We start from the raw sequence: 11,682 nt of genomic DNA on the forward strand, positions 1-11,682 counted from the left end.
TCTTTTGTTTCTTTCAGGTCTTGTAGTCGGCATACTAGCTGGATTGTGTCTTCTGCTTGCCCCATCCATGATCTTCCTCGCCCTAGACGGCTGCCTTTTGGTTCTTTGACTGCGTCATGCAGTGGGTTTTGAGGGTTTTCTAATGCTTTGAAGTAGGTCTTGACCTGTTCTAACTTGTTTCTGGCCTGCACTGAAGGAAGGTCAACCAGGTATCGCATGGTTTCTGTGGGCGTGTCTTTTGTTGTTCCAAGGATCAGCCTCATAGCTTCAAAGAGAAAAAGAAAGGAGAAATGGGGGACAACGACGATTATGATGATGACAGTGGCGTTTGGAAAGACATCAACAACAGACGGTGAAGGTGATGGGGGAAACGACAACGACGATCATGATGATGACAGTGGCGTTTGGAAAGACATCAACAACAGACGGTGAAGGTGATGGGGGAAACGACAACGACGATCATGATGATGACAGTGGCGTTTGGAAAGACATCAACAACAGACGGTGAAGGTGAATGGGGGAAACGACAACGACGATCATGATGATGACAGTGGCGTTTGGAAAGACATCAACAACAGACGGTGAAGGTGATGGGGGAAACGACAACGACGATCATGATGATGACAGTGGCGTTTGGAAAGACATCAACAACAGACGGTGAAGGTGAATGGGGGAAACGACAACGACGATCATGATGATGACAGTGGCGTTTGGAAAGACATCAACAACAGACGGTGAAGGTGATGGGGGAAACGACAACGACGATCATGATGATGACAGTGGCGTTTGGAAAGACATCAACAACAGACGGTGAAGGTGATGGGGGAAACGACAACGACGATCATGATGATGACAGTGGCGTTTGGAAAGACATCAACAACAGACGGTGAAGGTGATGGGGGAAACGACAACGACGATCATGATGATGACAGTGGCGTTTGGAAAGACATCAACAACAGACGGTGAAGGTGAATGGGGGGAAACGACAACGACGATCATGATGATGACAGTGGCGTTTGGGAAGACATCAACAACAGACGGTGAAGGTGAATGGGGGAAACGACAACGACGATCATGATGATGACAGTGGCGTTTGGAAAGACATCAACAACAGACGGTGAAGGTGATGGGGGAAACGACAACGACGATCATGATGATGACAGTGGCGCTTGGGAAGACATCAACAACAGACGGTGAAGGTGATGGGGGAAACGACAACGACGATCATGATGATGACAGTGGCGTTTGGGAAGACATCAACAACAGACGGTGAAGGTGATGGGGGAAACGACAACGACGATCATGATGATGACAGTGGCGTTTGGGAAGACATCAACAACAGACGGTGAAGGTGAATGGGGGAAACGACAACGACGATCATGATGATGACAGTGGCGTTTGGAAAGACATCAACAACAGACGGTGAAGGTGAATGGGGGAAACGACAACGACGATCATGATGATGACAGTGGCGTTTGGGAAGACATCGACAATAGACGGTGAAGGTAATGGCACAGTACTTGTTTAAAAAAAGTGTGAATGTATGTGTATGTCAGTGAGTGAGTGAGTGGGTGAGTGAGTTTTGTGTGTGTGTGTGTGTGTGTGTGTGCGTGTGATCAGAGACTTATGTGACGCAATCGATGCTGATGATATTGACGTGATAAATGATAAGCTCGCAAACATTCTGATTCAGACGGCAAAAGATATTCTCGGGACATATCAAATTCGTACTTTAAGACAAAACGCAGAGATAGTCGCAGTTGGTTTGATTCCACATGCAAACGAAGCCCATCAGAATATCTTTAACCAAACACAGAGTCAAAGATATTCTTGTGAAAATAGAGACAGGTTGGAAAAAGACAGCAAAACTTATAAGTCCGTTTTAAAGAAAGGTCGTGGGGAAAAAATGGCACAGAAAAGTGCGACGTTTATGCAAAAGCAATTCAAGAGAAATATGGGATAAAATGAAAAAAGAAAACATCCTGTCCCATAAATTTAGAAGACATGTTTCACCATTTCAGCAACCTCACCGTTGATGATAGTCAGCATACTGACAGTACAATGACATTGCATATTATCAATATAGAGGATAATGATGATATTTCAAACACGGGTATTACTGAAGATGAAATTACTTCAGCAATCAAAAGACTGAAGAAAGGCAAAGTGCCGGTGAAGACATGATTCGTAATGACTATATCATTAACAGTGTCCCTTTGCTGACAGAAACATATTGTAAATTATTACTGGACGAAGATGTCACGGTTGTACCAGAAAAATGGGTGTCGGGCTTAATGTTGCCATTGTGTAAAGGCAAAGGTAAATACACTTGACTGTATAACTTTGCTGAGCTGTTTGGAAAGCTATTCACGTCAGTGCTAAATGCTAGACTGACTGGTTATATCAATACAAACAATATACTTTCTGGGGCCCAAGCAGGATTTAGACGGTCCCATTCTACATTAGATCAAATGTTTGTTTTGAAATCACTGACTGATATTTTCTCCATGAAGAAACTTTCTTGTGCTTTTGTTGATTTAAAAAGAAAGCCTTCGATTCAGTTTGGAGAAGTGGGTTATGGCAAAAACTTGTTCATAAATGCGTGAATGGTAAACTTTTGCGTGTCAAAATGAACATGTATGATAGAATTAAGTCATGTGTGTTTTTAAATGGTGAAAAATCGGATTTCTTTAGCATTTGTAAGTGTGTACAAAGAGAAAATCTTTCGCCTTTGCTTTTTTCTTTGTATCTTAATGATTTAGATTCGTATTTAACTGAGCATAAGAGTCAATCTGTTGATCTTTTATTGAATGTGAGCATTTCAGACTTAGATAGTTACATGCGATTATTTGTACTCTTGTATGCAGATGACACAATTTTACTTTTGGAGACGAAAGAAGGATTACAACAGTCCCTCAATGTTTTTCACGAATATTGTTTAAAATGGAAACTAGCGCTTAATGTAAAGAAAACTACAGTGATGATATCTAATTCTACCAAAAAGCTAAAGCCCGTTTTAAAGTTTGTCGTATATTTGGAAATGTTTGTTCTGGACATGAAAAAATTATGTTGTAGTAATCCTCCACACTCCAATAGGAGTGAAAGGAGAATACACTCGAAACTTGAATCTTGTGTGTGTGTGTGTGTGTGTGTGTGTGTGTGTGTGTGTGTGTGTGTGTGTGTGTGTTTCCTTATGTGTGTTTACTAGGCTGGTTGATTTGGTCTTCTTTCACTCTGTTTTAACTCTCTCCATACGAACGGCGAAAGAGACGACGTTAACAGCGTTTCACCCCAATTACCATCATCAAAATATTGCAAGAGGTAGGCTCTTATACTGAAGAGGTGAATATTGACAAAGAATACCACAATTCTGAGACGGAAGCGAAAGGTTGGGTCATTCAGACACCCACTGGACATCCTAGGGGTCTGTGTAGAGGAGAAGAGAGGACTGGCAGTACTAAGTGGGTTAAACTATCTTCATGTTCTAAGTGTCTTCTATGAAACTGAGAATCTATTTTCAGTGCAATCTTGCATGCGAAAGGATGCTGACACAAACAGATGTACAACGGGCAAGCAAAGGATGCTGACACAAACAGTTGTACATGCATACAGCAGGTACAAAATTCCGCCGCCAAACTGATCTATAAAGCAAAAAGATCGGCACACTGCACACCCCCTCTGAAAGAGTAGCACTGGTTATCCATAGAGCAAAGAATCAAATACAAAGCCGCCGGTCTCTGCTACCATATCATATCTAGAACTCCATCACGATACCTCTCTGACATCTTTCAAATCTATGTACCCTCCCGTTCTCTTCGCTCTGCTGCCGATGATAGAACCTTCCGCGTCCCAAAACACAAAAGAGAACAGCATAGTGGTCTAGTCTTTTCATCATCTGCGGTTCAAATATGGAACTCTGCCTCCCCACGTCCGTCACAGCCCCTCACTGCCTTCCTTTAATCTGACCTCAAGACTTTCCTCTTCCAGCAGCATTTCCTCTGGACCCTCTCTCAGTCATGAAAGTAGTTAGTAGATTCTGTAGGTATATTTGTCACGCTGTATTGTGTGTGCGTCGAATGTATGTATGTATATATGTATATTTTGTACGTACGAGTTTATATGCGCATATATATACCTGTTCATTGTGCATGATTGTGAGTCGAAGACTGAGAGTGTTTTGTATGTGTGTGTGTGTGTGTGTGTGTGTGTGTGTGTGTGGATTGTAAAGCGCTTTGTACAATGAGGAAAGCGCTGATAAATGTCCAGTTATTATTATCATAATAATCAAACGAATATTGGCATAATTTCCAAACGAACAATGCGCTAATTTATTCAAAATGGAGTCTCTCTGGGATTTCCGAACACATCACACTGAGCAACACACTGAACGCCACGTTCATGGCATCAGAGATCTTTCCCCGCCCCTCTCACGGCAAATCGGCGGCAGTATTTGCTTTAAATGAGTTTTATTCAAAGATATAACATAGCATGAGCACATAAACACAAAAACGTGGGAAGGGCATCATGTATGGCTTATTCAAGCCCCTCCCAAAAAGAAACAACCCAGAACAAGAGTTATGCGGACAAGTTCAAAGGAATCAATGTAAGTACGAGGCAAACCAATTCATTAAAAAACACAAATTGCAGAGGAGGAGTGTTTTTTGTTTCGTTTCATCTTGTCTTTTCGGGCTAAATCGTCATTGTGTGTCTTTTCGGGCTGAATCGTCATTTTGTGTCTTTTCGGGCTGAATCGTCACTTTTCGGGCTGAATCGTCACTTTTCGGGCTGAATCGTCATTGTGTGTCTTTTTCTAAATCGTCATTGTGTCTTTTCGGGCTGAATCGTCATTTTGTGTCTTTTCGGGCTGAATCGTCACTTTTCGGGCTGAATCGTCATTGTGTCTTTTCGGGCTGAATCGTCATTTTGTGTCTTTTCGGGCTGAATCGTCACTTTTCGGGCTGAATCGTCATTTTGTGTCTTTTCGGGCTGAATCGTCACTTTTCGGGCTGAATCGTCATTGTGTGTCTTTTCGGGCTAAATCGTCATTGTGTGTCTTTTCGGGCTGAATCGTCATTGTGTCTTTTCGGGCTGAATCGTCATTGTGTCTTTTCGGCTGAATCGTCACTTTTCGGGCTGAATCGTCATTTTGTGTCTTTTCGGGCTGAATCGTCACTTTTCGGGCTGAATCGTCATTGTGTCTGGTTCGTTTCGATCTTTCAGCTGAAGAAGAAAGGATGTCTGCTCACCTGACACCAAAACAGAGCGATCGTCGGCCATCTTCTCGGATTGCACATGCACTGGATTACATTCTATGTACTGCTGCTGTAACTTTCCCCCAGCACAGCGCACTGGATGTATATTCTATGTACTGCTGCTGTAACTTTCCCCCAGCACAGTGCACTGGATGTATATTCTATGTACTGCTGCTGTAACTTTCCCCCAGCACAGTGCACTGGATGTACATTCTATGTACTGCTGCTGTAACTTTCCCCCAGTACAGTGCACTGGATGTACATTCTATGTACTGCTGCTGTAACTTTCCCCCAGCACAGTGCACTGGATGTACATTCTATGTACTGCTGCTGTAACTTTCCCCCAGTACAGGACCACGACCTGACTATTGATCCACTCTGTCTGCTGCATAAGCCCTCCTCTTTGTGTTGCTAATTTAATTCAGTTCTTCGTGAAACAGCTGCAGAGCAAGTGAATAGGTTTTTGATTAATCTGCTTGCACGAGCAACATGTGGAAATAATGAACTTGCAGTGTGTGTGTGCGTGTGTGTGTGTGTGCGCGCGCGTGTGTCTTGTGTATGTGGTGTGTGTGTGTGTGTGTGTGTGTGTACTCTTAGCACAAAGAGCTGGGAGGGACGAGATATTCGTGGGCAAAACACACACGCACACACACACGTTCACACACACATACACTCACACACGTTCAACCCCGCCATCCCCCACGCCCCAACCGTTCACACACAGACACACGTTCACACACTCACTCCCACACATACATACGTCCACACACACACACACGTTCACACACTCACTCCCACACATACGTTCACACACACACACACATGCACACGTTCAACACACTCCCACACACATACCCCCTCGCACACACACACACACTCACACACGTTCGCACACACACACACACACACACGGTAGCGCGCATGCACAAAGTATTTGAGACAGACACACAGACAGACATGCAAACTTCTTCCGAGTCAGTCTCTTCATATCAAAATAATTTATTGCATAATGGAAAAAGAAAAAAAGGAGAAATGTATTAACAATACTGCTCATTCCTGGTACACGGTAGCAATCACACATTCTTACTGCTATAAATGCGTATACATTATAATTCTTGTTATAATAATCATGCACAGTCTATAATATGGATACATATGCCGGAGTGACAATGGAACACAACGCATCAAAATGGATATGGTGACAGAATCAACGACAAAGTTGGATAGGAAAAAAAGACACCCCACCAACATTGGAGGGGTAAGGGTGGGGGGGGTGAGGGAGGAGGGGACGGGGGGAGGGGCGAGAGAGAGAGGGAGGGAGAGAGAGAGAGAGAGAGAGAGACAGACAGACATATTCTAAAAAAATAATTTGCAAGAAATGTGCACCCACATGAAAAGTTTCACGGCCACCTCCCAACCATGCAAGGCTAATGGAGTAATACGATAACTTTGAAAATACGTGTAGCATAATTATGTATTAATTCTTGGTAAAACCAAAAAGCAATTGAAAGCTGTTGAACTTAGAAATGTGATATCATCAAACAAAAGTAAGCCCAGCCTCTGGGACAACACACTCTGGTTTAAAAATACCTCTCTGTCTCTTTGTCTCTCTCTCACACACACGGGAGATAACTGGTAAGCAGATGGGTCATGGCTAGTACATGACGGACGTCATTGGCACGTTTGTGTCGTCACAACATTGAAGAACGTCACAGGTAACGTCAGTTTTGTAATTCACGTGGTCCTGTTACGTTCTCTTTCTTCGTCCGTCCAATGTGTAGTGGGTTATATTATTTTTAGTCCGTCCAATGTGTAGTGGGTTATATTATGTTTTAGTCCGTCCAATGTGTAGTGGGTTATATTATTTTTTAGTCCGTCCAATGTGTAGTGGGTTATATTATTTTTTAGTCCGTCCAATGTGTAGTGGGTTATATTATGTTTTAGTCCGTCCAATGTGTAGTGGGTTATATTATCTTTTAGTCCGTCCAATGTGTAGTGGGTTATATTATTTTTTAGTCCGTCCAATGTGTAGTGGGTTAATTTATTCTTCGTCCGTCTAATGTGTAGTGGGTTATTTTATTTTTAGTCCGTCCAATGTGTAGTGGGTTATATTATTTTTTAGTCCGTCCAATGTGTAGTGGGTTATATTATTTTTTAGTCCGTCCAATGTGTAGTGGGTTATATTATTTTTTAGTCCGTCCAATGTGTAGTGGGTTATATTATGTTTTAGTCCGTCCAATGTGTAGTGGCTTAATTTATTTTTAGTCCGTCCAATGTGTAGTGGGTTATATTATTTTTAGTCCGTCCAATGTGAAGTGGGTTAATTTATTTTTCTTTTAATGGTCACAAGAAGTTGTTTTGTTTTTGTCCTAAAAAAGGGGAAGTAACACGGGCAAAGGAGAGAACGGAAAAAAGAACAAAACTAGAATCAAAGAAAATGAAACTTATACAGAAATGCCTCACATTTAAGACACTTGAACAAGGCAACATATTCAGTTCCATTAACGATTACAATTAGTTTTTGTTTTTTTGTTTTTGTTTCTTTTTTCCTCACCAACCGTTGCGCACGAAGCAGTCCATACGCGTCCCCCCCCCCCCCCATCTGCTAACTATATTACATCTGCAGCAATGGTGCAGTGCCTTCAAGCCACAAATGAAATGCTTTCCCTGGCAAATTTTAGGATTCTTTTCAATTCCCTCGATCCGACCTGTATCAGAAAAGGCATAGTAGAAAAAGAAGTCCGAATGCAGACATAGAAACAAAAAGGTCTGACCTGAAACAAACGAAAAGGCGAAAATATGAGAGAGAGAGAGAGAGAGAGAGAGAGAGAGAGAGAGAGAGAGAGAGAGAGAGAGAGAGAGAGAGAAACAAAACAAAAACACGCAATGTAGAGCTACTTGATACTTTATCAAATAAAGCAGAGCTACAAATGTGAACGTAAGTAATTCCACACAATGAAGAACCCACCATATACATGTTTATTATCGCCAGTAAATGGACAGTGTAGAAATGAACTGAAGGAAACAAAAGTGGGAAAAAAAAAGAAGAATACATCAGTGGACAGATCAGTATGAAGGAAACAAAAGTGAAAAAAAAGCACAGAAAGAGAATACATCAGTGGATAGATCAGTATGAAGGAAACAAAAGTGAAAAAAAAGCACAGAAAGAGAATACATCAGTGGACAGATAAGTATGAAGGGAACAAAAGTGAAAAGAAAGCACAGAAAGAGAATACATCAGTGGACAGATAAGTATGAAGGGAACAAAAGTGAAAAGAAAGCACAGAAAGAGAATACATCAGTGGACAGATAAGTATGAAGGGAACAAAAGTGAAAAGAAAGCACAGAAAGAGAATACATCAGTGGACAGATAAGTATGAAGGGAACAAAAGTGAAAAGAAAGCACAGAAAGAGAATACATCAGTGGACAGATCAGTATGAAGGGAACAAAAGTGAAAAAAAAGCACAGAAAGAGAATACATCAGTGGATAGATCAGTACAACTTCAGGGAACATGTAACCAAAATCCATTAATCGCTATGCAGGTTACATTTTCCATTCTGATATTTGGTTTGCAGCAAATGAAGTCAACAAAATAAACGAAAAAAAAAAGAAAAAAGAAAGAATATGAGAAAGAAGAAGAAAACCCCCACAAAAACAACCTCTGAAGAATACACAAAACATCAAAATCAAAACTAAAAACTCATAAACAATAAAAGCGGCATGCATACACTGACTAAAGCTTACGTCATATGATCATGAGTATTTCGTCATCGATTACGTCATGGCAAACACCGCAATGCAAATTACATGGCGCTTCTTGACATGGAATGCGCTTGAAATGCACAGAATGAAAACGTCATGTGGGATACTGATTCTTTTAAACAGCAGTATTAAGCGAGAAGCGATCGTTCGATTCATGTACAAAACCCTCACTTTCACTCACAACAGATGTATGATGACACCTTTCATCTTGAAGAGCAAAACTTCTGAAAGTTACACAGATGGAACGATACGATGTTGTGACATTCTTACAATCCCCCTCCTACTTGACCCCAGGAGATCAAATAGACAATGTAAAGATCCTGTAATGTATGTCAGCGTTCGGTGGGTTCTGAAAGCAAGAACATAACCAGCATGCACACCCCCGAAAACGGAGTGTGGCTGCATATGTGGCAAACCTGTCATACACGTGAGCGCCCAATGGCAGCCATCAGTCGGCTCCACCCAGGTAGACAGCCTGCTGGTGTAAATGACCCCGTGCTTTGTAAAGCGCTTAGAGCTGGGTCTCTGACCGAGGATAGGCACAATGAAAGTATCCATATCATTCATTCATTCAACTAAAAAAGAAAATAATTAAAAAACAACAACCCAACAACAGAGAAACCAATCTATCCTGCTTTCAGCACTCAGTGTCTTGATTCCTGTCACATTCTGGGCATTATTCTTTGAAGTGGATCTCTGCGAATTGTGGAATGATTTGAAGATAAAATGACACGTCCAGAACATGACGTGAAGACACCTGGCATGGCGACGCTGAGGCTGCTACGTCTGGGAATGACGCTACATCAAATGATACGTCACAAAATGACATCAACATAACAATAGAAACCACTGAAGGGCGGAAAGGCATAATGATATGTAGTTGGAATGAAGTCATAAAATGATATGTCACTGGAATGACGTCATACCCTGTCTGACGCCAAACGAAGGGCACTTCACATCAACAACTTTTTTTTTCTTCTTTTTTATTTTATTTTTAAAGTCACTCTCATCCCATCACGTACACACACACGTGCGCAAGAAATTCCAGCAAGTCGTATCTACAACAGCTGAGGCTTTTTACCAGAATTACATATGTTAACAAGCGTGTACATGTCATCACTCACTACTAACTAAACGAAATAAAAGTTTAAGCTTTGGTTTTCAGGACGAAGATACAAATAAACAAACAAAACACGAGAAAAATCCCATGTGGTAAAAGAGAATACACTGTGATCAACTGTGCCTGGCGTAATTCCCAAGTGTGCTGACGAGGCAAGCGAAAAGAGTGCACCCCCTGCTCTTTTTCGTGACTGAGCTGAGTCGTTCTTTTCTGAGCGGCCATTGAGAACCAAGATAAGGTGCCATGAAGTCTTGCTGTACTGTCACCAATGGGGACTAATCAGCACGTTCATTGTCACCGTCACTTCCAATGAACAAGAAGACGAAGAGGCCTTTTACTCCATGTACTGTTCCCTCAACACTTCATAAAAGAAAATAACGTAATGAGCCAAACTTACCAAGGTGTTCTGAATGAAATCCTACACGTCCTTCGTTAATGTGCAATGTAGAACAAAGAAATAAATCGGCAAAATGTGACGCTTATATATATATATATATATATATATCGAAAAAGAAAAAGAAAAAAGGTAAAATAAATCAATGGGAAAGTAATTAATGGCATGGCATTGTACAAAGCGAACAACCACTCTTCCCAGTGTACACCAGCTCCTAAAAATTAAATGACCTACTTCCCCTGCGATGAGAGGTAGAAAGAATTTCGGTATTTGGGCGGAAAACCCCCACAGCTTTTATGGAGCAACAGCACGGCCACAGTGCTGCAATTTGTAGGGAAAACCCCACAGCTTTTACGGAACAACAGCACGGCCACAGAGCTACAATTTGTGGGGAAAACACATCTTTCATGGAACAACAGCACGGCCACAGAGCTACAATTTGTGGGGAAAACACATCTTTCATGGAGCAACAGCACGGCCACAGTGCTGCAATTTGTGGGGAAAACACATCTTTCATGGAACAACAGCATGGCCACAGAGCTACAATTTGTGGGGAAAACACATCTTTCATGGAGCAACAGCACGGCCACAGAGCTACAATTTGTGGGGAAAACACATCTTTCATGGAGCAACAGCATGGCCACAGAGCTACAATTTGTGGGGAAAACACATCTTTCATGGAACAACAGCACGGCCACAGAGCTACAACTGGTTTACAGTGTTATCTACCTTGGCGTGGATTCTCTCACACGTGTGGTAAGCGTTCTGGTGGGGTATGAACCACTGATCGAAAAGTCGATGGATAGTTCATTGGCCAGGAAAGCTGAAGCCATCTGGACACCATACTGACACTTGTATCCAGCTGTCAATCAGTTGCGAAGTCGTCTGCTAACTGGTGGTAGTTTCTGAACTATAATCGTATATCGTCGATGAAATCGTGTTATGCTTGCCCCCACGACATGCCAAATGTTGTCTTGGCTGATATCTGCCAATGTTTTTTTTTAATACTAAAGTTATTACAGGAAAACAGCGCAGTGACACATTGCAAACTAGCTGTGGATGCACACACAGTATGGTAAGCTTAACTAACCCGCGAGCAAGTGGAAGGACAGTCTGCAATATAGTTTGTGCTTGCCGTGAAGCAATCATCGT

At 41.9% G+C, this 11,682-nt stretch overlaps 1 protein-coding gene across 8 annotated transcripts in view; it reads right to left on the reverse strand.

The window, feature by feature from the left end:
* Positions 1-6,227: 6,227 nt before the first annotated feature.
* The window catches only part of LOC143277902 (uncharacterized), a 75,928-nt gene continuing 70,473 nt past the window's right edge, over positions 6,228-11,682 (reverse strand). For all 8 annotated transcript variants that reach the window (XM_076582867.1, XM_076582862.1, XM_076582866.1 and 5 more), the window contains exon 9: positions 6,228-11,682. This exon is cut by the window's right edge and continues 1,094 nt beyond it. The gene's annotated coding sequence lies outside the window, so the exon portion shown is untranslated.

This window comes from Babylonia areolata, chromosome 35, assembly GCF_041734735.1.
Source record: "Babylonia areolata isolate BAREFJ2019XMU chromosome 35, ASM4173473v1, whole genome shotgun sequence".
NCBI classification, from domain to species: Eukaryota; Metazoa; Mollusca; class Gastropoda; order Neogastropoda; family Buccinidae; genus Babylonia; species Babylonia areolata.